The 21,070-nt window shown below is 40.9% G+C and overlaps 1 long non-coding RNA gene across 1 annotated transcript in view; it reads left to right on the top strand.

Annotated features, from left to right (window-relative positions):
• The first annotated feature begins 1,787 nt into the window (after positions 1–1,787).
• The window catches only part of LOC116094329, a 25,120-nt gene continuing 5,837 nt past the window's right edge, over positions 1,788–21,070 (top strand). The window contains exon 1 of the long non-coding RNA XR_004120048.1: positions 1,788–1,867. This is a non-coding gene — a long non-coding RNA (uncharacterized LOC116094329). The remainder of the gene's footprint in view (positions 1,868–21,070) is intronic.

Consider the following 21,070-nt stretch of genomic DNA (forward strand, 5'->3'; position numbering starts at 1 on the left):
TAGAGAAACAGATTTTGCTTTGTTGGAGTCAGTTTCCTGCTTGTGAATTTGAATTTATTTAACTTCAAGTGCAAAATAAGAGTGAAGCACACATGAAACATCCCTTTCTCTCAGGTTCCACTGGACTGGACTGAACATTTGGCTGGACCTTACTTGGGCCATCTCCAACTATGTTAAATGATGCTGGTTAGATGTGTTGCTGTCTTGTCTCATTGCAAACAATTTGCTCAACTTTTAGGGTTCATCACTGAAGCCCCCTCCAAAAATACTAAAGTGTATCTGAGGCTTTTCCTGATAGTGATCAGCACAATTGAGAATAAATCAAGACCTTCTTTGCCTGGCGAAATAAATTCAGTGTCACAAGTCTGGGTCAGAAACTAGGTTTACGACAGGGCGTCCCGGATGTCTCTGCAGCTTCCTCTTTGCATCAGCTGCCAGAATCCAGTCGACTAGGACCAGATGGTTGCCAATCTGTGCAGCTGCTCCTTCAGGCCCTTTCCTCCTGGGGTAGCTAGGGACTTGACTATTCTGCAGCCCTCCGAAGCCCCCTCACTGTATCCTCTTCCACCAGGGAAGGAAGACAGGTGGAAAGATGCCCTGCCTTATAAACACAAGACTGCCACACCTGCATTTAAACCAACAGGCTGAGTCTATTGGATGCTGAGAGCATGAACTTGTAAACCAGAACGGATGAGCACGGTTCCTGCAGGTTCCAGGGCTCCTCTTTCTTTCTGTGTTTTCTCCGTTGACGGCAGGCTCACTTTCTGCTCTCACGTTGAAAGACACAGCCACCTTCCTGGGAGCCTTTACGGAGCCCTACAAGTTTGATTCTTTTTAAAATTATAGATGGACCCAACAAACTGTTGCTTCATCGCTTTGGTATTCCCTGTGTGGGATAATGGATGCAAACTCCTTCCTTCCTTCCATCTTTTGTAAGTATTTGTTTTATACAAGCATACTCACTGTGACCCTCTCTGTATGGTCCAAGACCACCATGGAGAGAACTTGTAACAGAAGAAGAAAGGATTGATGGAAATGGATTGTCTTCTATGCACTGATTCCTAGGCACTAGATCCACACACTCAAACTTGGGAGGCTGGGCCTCTGTTATCTCATTTCAGACTGTCAGTCTCCCATATGCTACCGGAGACCAACTGTCACATTACAAATGGAAGATGATGGTTTTAGACGCTTTGACAAGATCACTGGCCTAATTCTTCCCTGACCTGAGCTGTTTTTCATCCTCTCCCTTGTCTTATCTCTCCTCAAGAAGGTTTTATCTTGCCTGTGCAACTGAAGGCATCTCACTGGGAGACAGTCTGAAGAAGGTAGCTGGAGGAAGCCAGGCCTAATCCCAAAGCTCTGATGGATAGCAGTTCAAGTTAGCAAATCTACCGTATGAATTCTGCTTGGTGCTTTATTCTCAATGATGGGGCAGATTATGTTGTGCAGAGACAAAAATCTACAACAGGATCCTTGGGTCCTGAGTTCTGCTTCATTATGCATGGTCTTGTTTCCATTGGCACCACACAATGCCACATTCTTAAGAATCCTGTAGGAGGATCACGAGGAAGACACAAAAGATATCTTGGACATCCTTTTAAAAAGTTTAACATTTTAAAGTGATTTAAATGTAAGCAAATCAGAGACACATGGATTACATTTCCCTTAGAATACATATGGGTTTGGAGAATTAAGGGAAAAAAGGCTTGGCACATTGTGGTCGGGTATAACTGAATGCAAAACATTCAGGGAAAATATTTAGTGATTTTTTTTTCTTTTATTTCAAGCACCAAAAGCAAAGGAGAAGTCGTCTACCCTCCTCTCCTGTTCCTGAAGGATGGGGCCTACATCAGAGGCTTTCCAGGTGAGAGTCTAGAAGGCCTGTGGTTTCTTGGCCCACAAGCGACCCTTTCGCATGCTCTTCACTGCCCTTCCCCCACCATCATCTTTATCTCCCATCACACAGGGGGAGTGAACGATTCCTTACCTTGAGGAGTCACAGAGTTTTGACACAAAGTGTTTCAGAGCTGACAAATTCACATTATGTTGAACACCCAGAGCCCAGAGGGAACATTAATCAATCCCTTTTTATTTGAATTGACTAATAGCTCAAAGGAATTTACTGCTTTGTTCCATGTGGCTTTTAAGTGGACGGTGCCTCACTACATGTGCCTTTCTGTCTTCTATCCTTTCTTCCAGCGGAAACCCCTCTCTCTCTCTTCCTCCTTTGGTACCCTTCCCCCTTTTTCTTCCCCATCCCAAATGTGTATGTTGTGTGCCTTTTATGCAGACGGTCCAGGAGTAAAACTGCAAAACACTACCAGGAGTAGGAACTTTGCTCTTTGGGCTTTTTGGTTGTAGCAAGCTTGATGTAAATGTGTAGTAGGTAATTACTCCTATTTTTGGACATTTTGTGAATTCGTTTTCATTCTAGGCATTTGGGAGAAATTGTAAATAATCCATTATTTGCACTCCTGCCGTTCATCAGATCTTTATTCCTACGGCGTTTATGTTGGATATGCTTTCTTGATGTCAAACTGTAGTAAAAGAAACACCTACATTTCATTCATAACTAAGTTAGTCTGATTCTGTGAGAGCTATTGTGTCTAAAGGTAGCACATTTATCCTAGGATAATGTCACCCAGGGAAGCATGGCCCTAACATCTCCTCAAAATGTAGCTCTTTACATTCTGTATTGTAGTGCTAGCTGCTCTCCCAAGTTCCCAATTTCAAGTTGCAGGAATCAAATCTTTAACAAGCTGGATGACTTCCCCTTGTCATGCTGTGTTCAGCAGATATCCCTGCCAGGCTTGCTCCTTTCTGAGGGGAAACCCAGGAGGAGTGAATCTGGGGGATATGGGAGGTAGAGGAGGAAACTGGAGGAGTTGAGAAAAGAGAAACTGAGGCTGGAATATACTGTCTGAGAGAAGACTGAGAGGAAGCATGATAAGCATGTGACAGGGAAAGGCGGTGAGAGGCTCATCGTGGTGAGATGCTTAGATTTTATTCTCCCGTTTGTAGTTCGGCCGGCTAATTGTTTAATGAACCATTCAAATGGCAGCTTGTGAAGGATGCTGTCACAGGCTTTAGTGGAGCTAAAGGCGCAGACCTTTTAATCCTGACTGAGTCCTGTTCCTACAGACCTCAACCTAGGGAGTTGAAAGATTTCTTTGAGAAAAACTAAAACACAGAGCGGGGAGGAGAAGGGAGAGAGGAAGGAAGAGACAGAGAGACAGAAACAGAGACAGAGACAGAGAGACAAAGAGTGACAGACAGACACACAGACACAGGCACAGACACTGAGAAAGACAGAGAGAGACAGAGACAGAGACACAGAGAGAACTCAAAAAAGAGACTCTTTAGAGGCAAGCTGACTTCTGAGTTCAAGCTCAGCCTGGTCTACAGAGTGAGTTCCAAGACAGCCAAGGCTACACAGAGAAACCCTGTCTTGAAAGACAAAAAAAAAGAGAGAGAGAGAGACTCCCTGTCCGGGTTTGCCATTTGTTTCTAAGCTTTGTAAAGTGGAGTGCTGAACCTCACTAGTTTAACTTCCGGGAAGACCATTTATTTGATTTACCTTCCTCTGTCTGAAGCAATGTTTCCCAGTTTGCTAAGATGAAGAGCGTTGATCTTAGAGTGTTTCTAGGTTTCAACTTGTTAAAAGTTACCTACTGGATTTAGAGCAGAGGCCTAGTATATGGCTCTCAAATGCTTAATTAGGTCAAGATGAGTTTATTTTTAGATGTAGTTTAGCATCTTTAAGATTTCAAGCATTAAATCAAATCTCACTGGAAAATGTTTTCTTAAATTACCTTTTATCAAAGTTAAGATAGCATTTTAACCCCTCTGCCTAGAAAATCCCTTACAGCCACAAGAAGAATAAAAGAAAAAGCAAGTGTCCATGGCTACTCCTCAGAGCTGAGGAGGTTTACCAATGACTGATTTATTATGACAATAATATTTATTTGTAATCTCCAGCAAGGGTTACATCTTTCACATATTCTAATATACTGTAGACCACACAAGATGGCTTATAGTTCTTTTTACAAACAATATTCTTAACTCTATAAAATACATTTTATAATCTTTCAAATTTATTTGTGAATTTTTCTCATGGGTGTGGTGTATGTGTGTACATGTTTGTGTGTGTGCGCATATTTACATGGATGCATGTGCATAGGTGTATCGGTGTCTGTGGAGGGCAGTGGTCAACATCAAATGTCTTTCTGAATCACACTTCTTCTCATTTGTTGTTCCAGGGTCTCTGGCTGAACCTGGAGTTTGATGACTTAGGTAGTCTGTCTGGCCAGCAAGTTCCGGGCACCCTCTTGTCTCTGCCTACACAGCATTGAGATTATAGGCCCATGCTGGCACACCATGCTTTCTATGTGTACTTGGGCTTGAACTCACTCCTTGGGCTTGCATAGCAAGTAATACCTTTAATGCCTGAGCCATTTCCCCAGCCCCACTTTTGATTCTTATTCCAGTGAGGTAGGTACACAGAGAAAATGCACTGCATGAGAATGCGTGTGGCTCTAAAAAAATAGTGAAGGTGGATTGTTACGCACGCTCGTCTACTCCGGTCACATCCAAAATATCGGGGATAAAATCCTGATTAAAGGATAAGAGGCAATAAGAATCCAAAAGGATTCTGTGCCTCCTGGATTTCAGATAGTCGCTGGTATCCCCCAACTCAGACGTGTTCCAGATTAGTCTTTCCAATCGTCAATATGGCCTCATAATTAGACTAAAGGTACCCCAAGTAATGATTCGTAAATGGCTAAGATTGAGCACTGTTTTCTGGCCGGCACAATGTTTCCAACTATCCTAGTTTAATACCAAGCTGTCCATAGCTTGCAATTTCTCTCAAAGTATCTGCCTTGCCAGAGCTAGCAACAGAGGTTGAGTGCATTCCTTAGGGCAATAAATAGTTTACAATAGTTAGAAGTGTTTTGCATACTAGAGAGTAATGAAGGGCTTCCCTCACTTAAGGACATTAGCTAAGAGTGTCAGGTCAGACCCTCCAGCAGAATCAGAGAATTAGCCTAGGAATACCAAAATGCCTCAACAGGGAGGGTTCCACTCCTCTTCACACCTGAGGACCAAATCCCACTGACCTTGATGTGCGGTCACTTGCCTACTTGACCTCAGTCTTGCTGCCCCTTGCTGTCACCCCCGCCTACCTACGTGACTCTTATAATTTGCCCTGCTTGTTGTATGCTTCTTAAGCCTGCTTGTCACTTTTTATAAGGACTAGGACTAGGAGAGGAGAAGGACTTAGACTCGCATGCAGGACTAGCACTTGGACTTGCATGCGGGACTTGCATGCGGGACTCCCACTAGATGGGCTAGGACTCAGATTCATGCAATCCGCAGTCCCCCCGGCCCAGAGCGCTTGGGCCCGGGGGGAATGCAGCACCAGTCCAGAGAAGATAGCTGCTGCTTTAGACCCAGTGTGTTTTGGATAGCCTCAGATGTACCTCAACTATTGAGCTGCCAGATTTACCATCTCTTTTACAATGACTGTAAAAGTCTGATGCCATTTTTAAGAAATACATTCAGATCTAACACACCCTGTGTCGGCTCTGTTTGTCATTTCTTCGCTTACGTCTTGTCGACCTGACTAGGACCCCCGTTTCTCCCGCGGGTTGAGGGAGGCCCAGATTGGTCGGCCCGTGGCAGTGGATTATGTGCATTTTAGATGCAGAGTCCTGCGGGATTTGCTGAATTTGCAGGTGTTTCAGAGATATTTGAACACATTCAAGAAATACGTGTGTTAGCTATCTATACTGTATAGCAAATAATGCCAAATCCTAAGGTCTAAGGAGAGGAAGCATGGAGTATTTTATAATTTCTGCGCATCGAGAATTAAGTGTGGTTGCAGCTTGTTTGATGAGAGCAGCTGGTCTGCCCTGCAGTGGATCTACTCAGTGCCGCAGACTCTTCTCTGAAGACTAGCCTGTCTGTTAGGCTGCCTGAGCATTCTTATGTCATGATAGGATGACAGGACAGCTGTATTAGAGCAGGGCGGGGTGGGGGAGGGAATATACACCAGAAAGTGCCTTCAACAAAAACCTCAGTTTTTGCCCTCCAATCTAGGAAGTGATACATGACCTTATGATAGACCATCAATTGGAGAAAGGAGCCCTGAGATAACTTGGAGGGTGTATGGAGGCTCCAGCAGGTGTGGATAATTGGGGTTGGTTTCCACAGTATTTGCGCATGCGTGTCCAAAATGCATGGTATACTTTTCTCCTATAGCCATGCACTTGTAGCATCTTTAAGAAGTTTCATTGTTTTATTTTGTGTGTAATATGTACATGTGTGTATATGTTTGTGGATACACATGTATTATAGCATGTGTGTGGAGACCAGGGGAAAAGTTCAGGAGTTGGATCTTTCCTTCCACACATGGGTCCTGGGATCAAACTCAGTTGTCAGACTTGGCGGTTGGTGTCCTGACCTGCTGAACCATGTTGTCAGTCCATATTGTCAATATCTATTTTTATTTCCCAGTTTTCTGTCTTTTAGATGACTCCTCTCTTTACAAATAGAATTTTTTTCAGGTCTTTTCTTCCACAGTTACATGTAAGAGTAAGAAGTGATGAAATCTGAAACCTCCCCTCTGCCATTTCAGAGATCTCTAAATTTTTCTACAGTTTAACCAGCAGATGGAGCCTGGAAACGTGATATGTTAACCACTCAGGGGCTCCCGAGCAGTGCTTCCCACCTTGCGGTCTTAAAGACCTGGAAGAAGCCTTTGCATTAACTTTTCATCCTCCAGATCTAAGATCTATAGTTGGGGCAGCACCAAAATTCACATCTCTGGACTTATTACCTCAGCTCTTGTCCACTTGCAGAAATTGAAATCACTGTGTGTTGCCTCCCAAGAACATTGATCTCAGTTCATTTCAGTTACTAATTTGGTTATTGTTGTGTGGGATGGGACCATGACTACGGCAGTCTCTGTTCTGTAGACGTTTACAGAGTGACTGAGCAGACAGACACGGAGGTGAGAACTCCAGAACAGCCTGTGCTAAAGGCCAGGGTAAGCCAGGACATGAGGCTGGTGACCTCAAAACCCTGTCGAGCCTGCCTTGGTGTGGAGATTAAGCAAAGGGAATTGCAGGGGAGGCTGTCAGGGAAAATTTCTCTTTGAAAATATTTTTCATACAGTATATTCTGATTAGGGGTTCCCCTTCCATAATTTCTCCCAGATCCTACCCAGCATTCTAACACCACCCATGTTCACACTTTTATTTTGCTCTCTATCATTGCTAAACAAACAGACATCTAAAATAAAATAAAATAAGATTTCAAACAAGCAAACAAACAAACAAACCAGCAAACTATACCAGAATAAGACAAAATATCCAAGTAGAAAAAGGAAAGAGACAAAGATGGACACAGAGAGGGATATTCATGTACATTTAATATACAAACCACAGAAACCATAACATATAAACAAAAGTCCTCTAAAGTTAAAAACAGAACCCAGACAAACAAAGCATTATGAGGCAAAACAAAACAAAACCCCTCCAAAAATACCAATGATTTATTTTCTGTTTGTTATCTTCCGCTAGGACTGTAGCCTGTTCTTAAGAATGGTTTGCATGTCCAGTGAGACTGTTAAAGAAAACTAATTTTTTTACATTGTGAGTGGTAGTTTCTGACTTGGGGATGTTGGCTTGTTGTCCACCTTCCCCTCACAGTGCTGGGACCCGTCTGACTTGGTTCTGTGCAGGATCTGCATATGTTGCCACGGACTCTGTGAGCTCAGAGGTGAGCAGTCCAGTTGTATCTAGAAGGTCTTGTTTCATTGTTGTCTTCCATTCCCTCTGGCTCTTCGAGTCTTTCTGCCTCCTCTTCTGCAGAGTTCCCTGAATGAACCCCGAAAGGAGGGAGTTCGTGAAATGTCCCATTTAGGGCTGAGTGTTCCAAAGTCTCTCACTCTGCATATTGCCTGGCTGTAGCTCTCTGTATTGTTCCCATCAGCTGCAGGAGGAAGCTTCTTGGATGTTGACTGAGCGAAGCACTGATGTACGAGCACAGCAGAATGTTGTTAGTAGTCATTTATTGGTGCGCTCCTCTGTAGAACAGTAGTATTTGGGTTTCCCTTAGATGTATAGCTTATCTAGTCTCTGGTTCTTGGCCATCTGAGCAGAGTTGGGCATAACTTCAATCTTGCATAGTGAACTTTAATCCAATCAGATAGAGGTTGGTTAATCCTTCAGTTCTTGTGCCACTACCACATCACCACTTCTTGCAGGCAGGATCACCGTTGTAGATCCAAGGGTTTGCAGCTAGGTCGATGTTTCTGTTTCTCTTCTGGGGGTGTTTAGAGTAACATTCAGTACCATGAACACTAGTCAGTAAGGGTGAAGGCTTTACATAGACACCAGCTCAACTTCTCTATGTTTAATGTAGGTGTTGACTTTAGCAATAAGACTTTTTCATCAGTTTGTAGAGAGAAACCAGTAGCCTTGATGATAACCTGGGTTGTTTGGGGGTTCCCATGGGATGCTTAGACTAATTTGATTAGATGATTTGATTGATTTGATTTGCTATTCCTTCACAGAAGGAAGCAAGAGATGTCTAGGTGGGGCTTTGTCTCTCTCTGTTGTTGTGTGATTCCATTTATATTTCTTTCACTTATGTTTATATTTTAAAAGCATCTACTCAAATAGGTTTTTATACAACCCCTCTAATGGTCCTTCCCTCCCTTACCCCGTCTTCTCCCTTTCTCTGTTCCTCCTATTCCTCCCACACCCGGAGATTTCCATAATAAATGGATTGGGAATGAGATTGAATACATTTTCAGAAATTACCACATTTGTAGAGTTGTGTGACAGAGGACATTTTTACCTGAATTGAGAGATAAAATTTCAAATAAACTTATGGGAGGACTCACCAAGAAGCAAAGACTTGGAGAGATGTTTGCAGGCTTAATAGACTGGTTGAGGAGATCACAAAATTGTTTTTTGAGTTATACTGTGATAAACAGTGACCACACATGGAGCTGAAATCAGGAATTCCAGTAGAGGCAAATACATGCATTCATACAACGTAACATCCCATAGGTGGATCTTACACACCACACTGAGAAGAATGGGGGATGTATGTTGGGTACACATCGCCAGAGAAGGGTCAAGGTCGTTTGGTGTGCTTCTATTCAGAGCTCAATGAAGGCATAGAAGATGGCTCATGTGCCCATCACAGTATGTATATTTTACATATATAGTATGTATATCATATATACAGTATTTTAATGAACAATTAAATGCACAATACTTGAGGCAATCAATAGAGGACATTTACCTAGTCCTTATTATTTTCTTTGCAGATTAGTTATATGAAAAACTATTCATAAATCATTCAAGAAGATTATGTTGAGAATGGACCATTCTGTGGCATTCCTGCAGTTTTCCTATTTTGTTTAGGCTAGACCCACTAATTGCTTTATGCCCAAGTGGAAAGCCATTAAAAGGCCTGTTTCTAAAAAGGCAGGGGGTTTGAAAACACACACGTTCAGAGTTCATCTTCATTTTATGATTTATGAGTCTTTAACTGACAACCTTTCCCAGTAAGTAAACACATGGTGCTTCCATGTAGATAAAGCAAGTTCATTTTAGTTGTGAACTTTACTGCATAATATCCCCCCAGGACACCAGATTATATTGACACTGTAGGGAAAAATTTGGACAGACCTAGAAAAGAATTTAGATTTTGATTATCTCTCTGGGACTTGCTGCTGATAGGGTAATTTGGAAAACTGACTTTTTCATACCAGAAACAGTTTAAAAAAAAAAAAAGGCAGAAAAGAAGGAAACTTCAGGCAACCATCACCAGTCCCCATCTCTCTGACTCCTTGCTATAATTTTGGTATTAAAGGATTCCAGAGTCATTTTTTTTTTCTGCATTAACTCTGAAATCCACAACTTGGACTAGCATTTGATTTTTCTTTTTTTGTAATATGTTCTAATGAAGATTTTAATGTTTAAGTAAAAGCATAGATAGCAAAAATTATTTGATATTATCACTTTCTCAATTTCTGGAGTCCAAAAGTCTTCTTTTTACTGGTGCAAATATGAAGCAGACACAAAGACTTTTCCCTCTGTCTTTGTTCAGCTTTTTGAACAAAGATTGTTATGATTTCTACTATCTAGGCATGAGGCATCACATTCTTTTCATGTTGTGTATTAAGAGTGGCAGGTTCACATATACTCCAAAAGGCCTTTTATTAAAATTAAAATTGTAGCTGTCAAAAGAAACTATTTCTTAAAACAGCTGTTGTAGATTTCAAGTCAACTTGACAGGAAAAGGTACAAGTTTTCTATATCCTATGTTTCTCCTGTATGTCTTTTTTGTGGATTGGTGACTCACTTCTTTACAGCATTTGAATAGTATTCCATTGTCTAGATGGGTCACAATTTATTTATTCACACAGTGACTGAAGAGTGTTTTGACTGCTTTTCAATTCCGCCAATTAAGAACATAACAATTATACATTCCTAGTGCAACGTTTTTATTTTTGGTGTGGAAATAATACATCAACTCCTTTCCATAAAATCTGAATCATGATAAGTTTTCACGATAAGACTGTTTAGCTTTGTTGGAAACTTCCAAACACTTCTGAAGTAGTGCTAGCATTTACATCTCACCAACAGTGAGTGATAATTGCATTGCCCTCTGGCTTTGTCGGTTCTGATGTGGTTAGTGTTGTAAGGTTTGGTCATTCTCTTAGCTGCTAATGCTCTCCATTGCTATTTTAGCTTGCACTTCCCTGACGACATTCAATACTGAACATCTCTTCTCTTTTTAAAAAATTTTGTGTATGTATATGTGCATTTGTATTTATGCATGTTTTGTGTACATGTGCACATGGGTGAATGTGGCATATGTAGAAGACAGAGGTTGGCATTGGTACCTTCTACTGTTCTCCACTTTGATACAGTCTCTTGATAAACCTGGAGTTCGCTGCTTGTCTGGACTGGTTGGGCATCACAACACTGGGATCTGCCTGGCTCAGCCCATTCTTATACTAGGCTTACAGGTACTAGGTATACTAGGCATTACCATGGCAGGTTTTATACAGGCTCTGTGGATAGAAACCATGATTCTCCTGCTTGCATGACAGTCACTTTAGCAGCTGAGACATCTCTCGATCTTTTGAACATCTTTTCTTCTGCTTGTTTGCCATGTGGATATCTGGTGAGGTATCTGCTATGGTCCTTATATATGTTTTAAGTGGATTAATATTTTCTTTGGTTTTTAGACTTTAGAGATTCTTCATGTACTTCGGCTATCAGTCTTATTCAGTGGATTTATTTGCAGCTTGTTGTTCTGAATTGGAAGGTGCTTTTACTCTCTAGATGACACATGAAATTTCTTTGAGTGAGTTCTTTAATAGTACTCAGATAATATTTACCTGGTGATGTAACTTTAGAGGAGAAATAATATATTGTGATTATAGTTAGAGCATATTTTTGGGATTAACAACAATGGCTCATTTGGTAGAGCAGGATTTGAGCCGTGTGCTCAGCTGCAGTGACAATATGCACCGGACAGCATAGACAATGGACATTTGAGTTTTGTGGATCTGGAAGCTGTGATGCCCCATGTGAACAAGCTGTTAACTCGGTCTCTGGTGGTGAGGGTCTTATTGCAGGGATAGAGAAGACAAACTATTTACTGAGTCTTCACATGACAGGGAGAGTGAACTCCTCCTCTTTCTGTGGTCATGGATGTCCTCATGAGCACCCCATCTTCAAGACTGCAGATCATAGTGATTATAACTGTTTTCCTGAAACTTCATCTTAAATGTCATCATTCTGGTTCTTAAGTCTTTGATAGGTGAATTATATTTTTCTTCTGGCTGGTTTAGAACATGTAGTGAGTATCAGAGAAGTCAAAAGATGTTTCAAGGTCATCTAACAATTTAGTGGTGGCCATTCCTGAAACTCTTCCTTTTGAATATCTTATCATACTATCGGTTTACTGTTTAAACTCACAATAGAAATACTCTTAGCTCAAGGATATCTAGTGTGTTCTGTCTCTTTGTGTTAGAATGTGCATGCCACTGCCCTCTTAATGCTTTGTTTAAACATAGAATGATGCCTTCAGCAGTGTGGTTTTATGGGCTTCTGGAAGGTGCTGAGGTTCCTGGTGTTTGATCTGACAGAGAAATTGCCTATGTCTTAGAGACAATTAACTAGGAGAGGAGAGAAGACCAAAAAGTGCATTCATTTCATTTTAAAAAGACTCTTAATTACAACAAATCACAAGAATGCAGATAGTCATATTTTGTAGTTAGATGGGCCAATGAGAAACTCTAAAATAAAGAGAAGAATTGAAGCTTTTAGCTTGACCTTCAGGATATTCTAGCCAATGACCCAGCTTTCCTGACTGCTATGGTTCTAACCCTGGGATTCAACTTAGAATAAGAAGAGACTATAAGGGAGAAGGTCTAGAGGACAGATAGCCATTTGGCTGTCGTAGCCCTGACTCATCTGCCTTGGCATATGAGAACTTCATCAACATCATATCATGGAGAATGATTCTCCAGTTCAGCCCAGTCAACTTGTAGTTATAGGCAGCAACTAACCAACCGCAAATTATTACTGCCATAAACCACACCCAATACCAACTTTTGCAATAATATGTGACTAGCATCAGATTAGTTTACAAAAATTGTTTACTGACTATTCTATGCCTTGGAATCATCTTTATTATTATGGTTTTCTAAACTGGGTTAGGAAATAAAAGCTACCCACTGTTATGAATTTATTACTAATGTCTGATTCAATTGTCATGTCATTTCTATAAGACCTACTTACTTTCCATATCCATTCAGTAAGAGAAAAGTATAGGAGAGGTTTTTATGTTACCACACTCTTCAGTTATTAAGAACCAGCAACTACATGCTTCACCTCTCTTTTCATCAATTGTCATTAAGTGTCTAGGAAAAATCAGTTGGAATTTGGACAGCTGCAGTCTCGTCATTCCCAAGTCCCTGTTGGCCTGTTAGGGCCATACTTTTATCTGGTTCTCTTCGATTCCTAGGTTAGAAACTGTTCTGCTACACCCTGAGATAGAAGATGTAGCCATCTGCTTAGCTCTGGATAATCTTCATCCACCATTATGGGTCTTAATGTCTGTTTTCATTTAGCAAATGATCATAACAGAATTTGTGATAAAGTTATGGCACAGAGATAATATAGATTTTAGGTTCAAGCCAACCTGATTTATAATCCAGACTGTCTTTTAGAAGCCTTGCTTTATTTTATAAGTTACATAATCACTCATGGTTTTGGCTATCTAATTTATGAAGTTAGTACTCAGTAAACAAATTTTAGGTCTTGTTAATTTCTACCACATAATGCTCGTGGAGTGTGATTGGATCCTATTCTTCCCTGTAGTGGAGATGATTCTTTCTGCCAACAGAGACTGTGAGTTCTCGTTTGACAAATAACCCAAGACAGTCTTGTCTAGACAGTGTTTCTTGTGAAATAACATGCTACCAGATATTCTACCGAAGAGATAGTGGAAAGGTTGTGTTTAATTGATTCCTTTTAGGCCCACGGCTGGATTTCCTTTACAGTTGGACTGATTTTCATTAGGGTTTTGGGACACAAGCATGTTCTAATTTATGTGTCTGCTCCACCATTTCCCATTTTTCTTTATTGTGTATCCTTTGGAGCCTTAGTCAACAGCTTTCATTAAATGCTGTGAAGCAATAGTGCTCTGTAATTAATTAACACACTGGATCATTTCTATATAGTAACATTGGTAACTGTTCTGAAGTTTCTCTTCTACACTCTTCAGGACCTGTGTATGACCATACATGTTCATGCTTTGAGAGTGTTATCTAAACTGTTAACATTGGGGAAATAAAGAACAAAATCTTTCACTTTTGTGAACAGATATAGTCAATTTGACATTGTATCTCTTCCTTAGAAGTTGCTTTAATTGTTTTAGGGAAGGAGGACCAAAGGCATTTACTTTGCTCTAACTCTAGCTTTGTACTTCTCTGAGTGTGTTGGTCCTGCTGGGGGATGTGGGACACAGAAGGAAGGCGGTCAGCTCAAGTACCTAACCTCATCAGCGGGATTCACACTACCTTCCTAAACCTTGTCTCAGGGCCAGCTGTGGGAAACAATGATCTTCATTCTCGTAGGCTCGGGTGAAATACTAGCAAATTCCAGTTCCCTGTACTGTAATGATACATACTGAGTCTGACTATTGACTTTGATTTTGATTACTCTTCCCTTTGTAAGGTTGTGGAAGAGTTGATGGCAGAAGTTGGCACACCGGGTAGAAGCAGCTAGTTTCATTTTCTTCTTGTGATTCATTGTCTTTAGGACATTCGTGTGTAGCTAAGAAGTCACACACAGGCCTTTGTGAGGTTTTATGTTTGATCTAAAGGGGAGTTTAGTGGTGTGACATTAATCTCAAATGGTTTCTGGGAAATGACAGAGAAAGGGCTCTTTTTCACTAAGAGACTCCACAGTTTCAATACTTTAATGAGGTTAAAATTTCTGGCCATTTGTCACATATCAAAGACAGGGGCCAATGCAGAAGATTAAAAACCTAAGTTTAATAGATTACTGACCGTTCTAGGTCCCAATCAAGTCCTTAGAGGATTTGGGTGTGGGGAGAAAAATGGTATCAAGATCTGCAGTCTCATAAGTTAAGGGGAAAGCATAAGAAGAAAAAACAGTATCAGACCTTGTGAAATAAGTCTCACCAAAGAATCTTTCCACTTTCAATATGATTAAATAGCAGGATTTGAAGTAGTATAAAAGCATTTTAATGGAAACAGACTAATATTAACGTGAGCATTGCGTGAACTCTCGTACTGAATGATAAAAATAAAACATCATTAGCTTTCTCATACTCTGGAGAAGGGGTCTGGTAGAGTGAAATCACATGGTTCCGTTTTCTTTCTTTCTTCCTTCCTTTCTTCCTTTCTTTCTTTCTTTCTTTCTTTCTTTCTTTCTTTCTTTCTTTCTTTCTTTTTTTTGAGGAAATTCCATACTGAGTTTTCAAATCTTTTCCTTTTATTTTCTCCACCATTTCAAAGTTCCAGGTCTTACGCTGCAGCTTTGATCCATTTGTATTAACTTTGGTAGAGGTTGAGAGACAGGGCCATCAGTTCAGCTCTTTCTAGCAGACCCTCTCCCTACTACTCATTAAAGGAATAGTTCTTGGTGAGGCTCAGGAGGCTGAGTCTGCATGGGCTCCTTTCTGGGCTTTCTGTTTTACAGCATTTGTCTATATTTGTTTTTGTGCAAATATCAAGTTGGTTTTGTTCCTGGGATTCTGTATATAGTTGTGAAATCTCCACCAGGGTTTTGTGTCCTGCTTAGCACTGCTCTGGCCATTCAGGGACTTTGGTGTTTCCATATGCATTTTATGAGTGTCTTTTCTAGTCCTGTGAAGAACTGAAGAATGTTTTAAGAATTCTGATGGGGAGTCCTCAGAAACTACAAATTGCTTTTGACCGTATGACTGTTTTTACATACTCTGTGGACCAAGAGTTTGGAGGTCTTTTCATCTTTTAGTGCCTTCTTCAGGTTCTTCATTGTCTTACAGCTTTCAGTGTAGATGACTTTGTCTCCTTCAGTGGGCTTGAAAGGGCACAGGCAGAGAGGGGATTGGTAGCTTGCTGACTCGTGTTTCTGTAAAAAAAAAAATCAGAGCTCACTGATAAAAACCTGGGGAATTATAGGAAAGAAGGGAGGAGGGCTGAGCAGGACTTTGAAAACTTTCCACTTGTGGCCCACAGAAGTAAGCAGTGAGTGGTCAGACAAGAGTTCTGGGGTGCTAAGTGCCTTTAAAGAGTGCTGGGGTGCTAAGTGCCTTTTCTGGCTGCCCATCACTTGGAATCCATATCACTCGGGAAGCATATCACTGTGGTTACTGTGATTGTCATGGTTCTAGCAAAATGAAGGACTTCACACCATGGTGTGGCCCTGGCAGGTTTGTTGATGAAGTTTTATTTTTCAGAGTCTACTGTGTTTGCGGTTGTCCTGGACTCTTTCTGAACACACTGATTATCTGTGTATAGAAGAGCTATGAGGGTTTCATACATTGATGTTGTGTCCTGCTACTTACTTAGCTGAGTGTGTTAATCAAGTATAAGAATATTCTGGTAGAATTTTAGGGTCTGAACATAATAATTTTTTTTTCTGTGTAACTAAATATGAGGCACTCTAGTAAGAAAACCAACCAACCAAAAACCCATAAAGACTAATTTATAGAACTTCATGTACCATAGAATGAGGAGATATTTTGGAACAACTACATTAAGAAGTTTTCTTGACAGTAGTATGTAGGCTTATATTTTTCAAAACCTTACTTTTAATAAGTGTATTAAAATGCCTTAACCTCCCTTCTAGCCAACCACACAACAGACGGTATTGGAAAGGAAAGGTTAAGAGGGCCAAGGAGGATGTGGAGCTGTTTAGAAATAGTTCTTTGTGGCAAATCCAATCTGTGTTGTCAGGATATGAGCAGTTCAGTTCACATGAATCAGCAGCAGTAGCTTGAGCTACTCAAGAGACTGGAGGCTTTGCCAATGGGCCAGAGTCCACGGAAGAAGCCAGAAGCGTCAGGAGTGACGGAAGTTCCAAGAACCACTCCAGAAGTTCTCTGGATCTCTCTATGAAATCACAACAGATGAGGACCAGCAGAGTGGCAAGGGGAACCAATACCACACAGCATCCTCCACTGTCTGTTGGATTTTATTTAACCCTTTCCAAACATCATGTGTTCTCTCAAGTACCCACTCTAACAAAACATCACATGCCCCCTTTCCAGGCTGGTTCCAGAAAAACACCACATGTCTCCACATGCCTCCTCTCAGCCAAACATCCTCCCATGTGTCTGCTTCAGCACAAACATCCTCTCACTTAAGATGGTTTCCAGAAAAAAAAAATCACACAACACAACTGACTCGTCAAAGAAACCATAAAGTTCCATTTCAGTGGTATTTATTTTAATACTTACCTTTTCTAGGCCTTCCTTAACAGACTGAAACCTTCATTACAACTCAGTGTTAACATGGTAGATAACTTAAATGGACATCTCTCCATTTACAAGCAGGGTAGAAATGCTGTTCAAAATGTGGTGTAGTTTTAAATACAATATAAATGAGCATCAAAAACAGAGAGAAAAGAATTCCTATGACACAGAACAGGAGAGGGAGTGCAACAGACTTCTTGGCTACTCAGGGAATTGCAGGATGGGGTGCAGGACAGCAATGGCTCTCAGTATCCACTTGGAAAAAACAAGATGTCCACAAGTATGAAGTAGACTTGAACCCCCTAATGAAGTCCTTAATCTTGAAGGGTCAGCCATTCAAGTTACTTATTGAAACAACCTAAAAGTAACTGCTTAATGGCTCCAGGGACATGTAAAGGCCAATCCTTTTGGCTTATGATCATGAATGGAAAAATGAGTCATTCAGCATCAAAGTTTTATACCTGTGATACCCAAAAGGGTTAAATTATAACTATCTTCATGGATCAGGAAACTAAGCCAAGAAATTAATGCAGGCAGTAACTCAGAGCCATGGAAAATTAAGAGTAACTGCATAAGATTTTCTGAAATGGAAATGTTTCCTATCTGTATAACTCATTATAGTAGCCACTGGCCACATGTGTGCTTGATGTGGCTGGTAGGAAAAAAAGGAATAGAATTTAAAGTTATCCAATTTTAATGAAGACAACACCTGCTCAACTCATCTCCTCGAACAAGGAGCACTAGAGCTGATGTCTAACAGAGGCTTCACCCTTCCAGGCTGCTGTCCCTGGTACCAGAAAGCCCTCTGCATGTTACCAAAGGAGAAACACAAACATTAACCCAGCTATAAGCTTTTTAAACCTATCACTGTGTCCCGCTTGCAAGACATGCTAGTGCTACGATGGTGCAAAGCTTGTGGGAGTAACCAACCAATATCTGCTTTGACTGAAGGCATACTTCACAAGAGACAGAACCCATATTGGATGCTTCTTGGGTGGCCAAGAACTGGAGACTAGCTAGCCCAGGAACCCAGGGTAAAACCAATAGCATTGTTCCACTAAAGAAATGTAGCAATATAATGACTCCTAATGACATTCTAATCAGTACCTTGCTTGCCCATCATCAGAGAAGCCTCCTCCTGCAGCAGATGGGAACAAATAGAGACCCACAGCTGGACAATATGTAGAGAGTGAGAGACTTTAGAACACTAGCCTAAAGTAGGATGTCTCCACTAAATCCCTCCCCTCTTGTCTCAGGGGACACCAGGGAAATGAGACCCAAACACAGCAGGATGGACATCCATATGAATTCACAAAGACTGAGGAAGCATGCACAGTACCTCAGTGCTAACCCAGAAACTATCCCCACTTGGTAACCACTTGCAAATAAAAATTTGGTTTTCCTCCAGAGGGGGGTTTCACTGGGGAAACAACCTACTCTTAAGGGTAGTGTGCATGCCTAGGGTAGGTGGCCAACACAAAACGAAATAGGTGCCACCTTTTAGGTCTTCTTATAATGTTATGTCAGGGTTTCTTCTTTTTCCTCATCTTCAAATAATTTTTAAAAATTTTATCATCTTTTAAAAATTGTTTTCGTTTTCACCATACAGGTCTTTTGTAGGTATATTACAGCTTTCCATTTTGAGTGTTTATGGGACTCCTCAGTGTGCAAACAAGTGGATCTCTGTGTCTATACCTGTTTCTTGTGCCTTTTCCTTCTGCTTGTTTGTTTTATCCTATCCCAATGTGTCTGTTTTGTTTTATCTTATTATATTATATTTTATTATTATCCCTTAGATGCCTGTGTTTTGTTTTGTTTTGTAATGACACAGAGAAAGTGGGTGAATACAGATGGGAGACAAATGGGAAATAGCTGGGAGAAGTAGATGGAAGGGAAACCATAATCAGGATATAGTGGATGAAAAAAATCAATTTTCAATAAAAGGAAAAAATTATTTACACGTGAAAGTTCACATGTAGGCAGCCGCTCCTATATTGGGAGAGTGTAGACCCTGGCAGACTTGAGAGAGGGAAGCAACTCTGTGATGCGGGCATGTAACCAGGGCAGGTGAATGCTCTGAGACTGACAAATGGCACCAGAATATAAGGAAGGTAATCCAAAAAAGCACCTTGAAGAACGAGAACGCATCCACTGTGAACTAGAGAGGTGAAAAATTCCATTTAACTAAGATACTAAGCAATAATAATGTGAAACTTGGGAGGCTGTGATTAAAATCAAAACACTCTGAGGATTTTACATTTAAAGAAATGTAAACCAGAAAGAAATTATTTAGTTCAAAATTAAGAGGAGTGAAGGCAGATGAAAGAAACTTGTATAAAACCACTCAGAATTCTGGTTTCAGGAGTGTTGGGAAAGCAACCTATTATGTAATCTTCTCACTCTACTGGCTTCAGGTTATCAGACCTTGGTCCTGAGTGTTACGCGTGAAAGAGAACCAGTTCGGTAGTCTATGCCAGAGTTTTCTTTGTGTAGCGTTCTTTACTGTTTAAAGCTCATGAATGTTCCTGATTTGCTTAAGCTTATACGGTCCTGGCCCCCAGGTGTGTCTCCAGCTTTTTTCCTATCACAGGAGGTCTTTCCCTTTGCCGGAAACTGGTCTTAAGCCAAGAGCCCTGTGTGGTCAGCCACGAGCGGACCCAATGATACTTCCCCTGCTGACCTTGCTGTTTGGGGAAAGCCTGTTCAAAGCAGTGCTCACTTCCTTGATGCCTGCAGTCTCAGATAGTGTTTGGACTTGTGTTTCTCTTTAGGGCACTAACACCCTTTGCTCAACTTAAGGTACCAGGAGTCTACCCAGCGTTGGTGCTGGGGCGGGACTCTTCTCAACAAGGAGAAACAAAGCACATACTTTCAAGACAGACCAGGAAAAAAAAAAAAAACAGAATGAAGAGAAGTGGACGAAATTGATGTGAGTGTTAGAAATGACGCTGGGGTCTCGAGAGAATGACCACACATCCTAGGTATGTCAGCAAAGCGAAAGGTTTGAGTGTTACAGAAGGGTGCGTATCTGTGCCAAATTAGGCAAATAGACATACCTGATGGGGTCCTCTGGGTTTTTATACCTAACACAAAGGGGTCGTGTGCCTCTCGCTGAGTGGTCAGAGCTCCATCTGACATTCTTATGCGATTAGCTAACTTAAAGCAGCACAGTTGATAAGCAAAGTGCAACTCTGGAGCACAGGATGCAGTCTTGAGTGCATACTTTGATCTGAGAAAAACGCTGACTGAAGGAGGGATTTGTGCCAGATGTGTCTTTTATGGGCTTTCTTTAAAGATGGACCTTCATCTCATTTAACTGTTTGATAGACAAGACAGGGCATTAATTTACATTCTCCACAGAAGCAACGAGAAAGGCTAAAGAAAAATGGGGAAACAAAGAATAGACATAGTTGGTCCAAATAGACAAAAGCATAAACTTGACTATTATTAAGTTAGCAAATCATATAAGAATGTCAGATGGAGCTCTGACCACTCAGCATGAGATGCAGGACCCCTTTGTGTTAGGTATAAAACCCAGAGGACCCTACTAGGTATGTCTACTTGCCTAATAGTCATATCCAATTAAAATTAAATTATAAAAGCTCTCTGATCTGTAAAAGTTGGTGTGTAGGAGGTTGTAGAGGTTGATGAATGGATACGAGAGCATTTACTATGCAGGAATGATGACAGTGAATCCCAAGAGGACAATGCCCAGTTAGCCTAGACACAAAGGAGAGCTTCTGGCTTGCTAAGAAACCATATCTTAAAGTATGAAGAGGAAGAAGAAGAAGAAGAAAAGAGGAAGAAGAAGAAGAAGAAGGAGGAGGAGGAAGAGGAGGAAGAAGAGGAAGAAGAGAAGAAGAAGAAGAAGAAGAAGAAGAAGAAGAAGAAGAAGAAGAAGAAGAAGAAGAAGAAGAAGGAGAAGAAGAAGAAGAAGAAGAAGAAAAGAAGGGGAAGAAGAGGAAGAAGAGGAAGAGGAAGAAACCTGATGTCTTGTTCTGACCTCCATATGTACACATTCTCTCTTTCTCTCTCTCTCTCT

Source organism: Mastomys coucha, unplaced genomic scaffold, assembly GCF_008632895.1.
Source record: "Mastomys coucha isolate ucsf_1 unplaced genomic scaffold, UCSF_Mcou_1 pScaffold16, whole genome shotgun sequence".
Taxonomy (NCBI): Eukaryota; Metazoa; Chordata; class Mammalia; order Rodentia; family Muridae; genus Mastomys; species Mastomys coucha.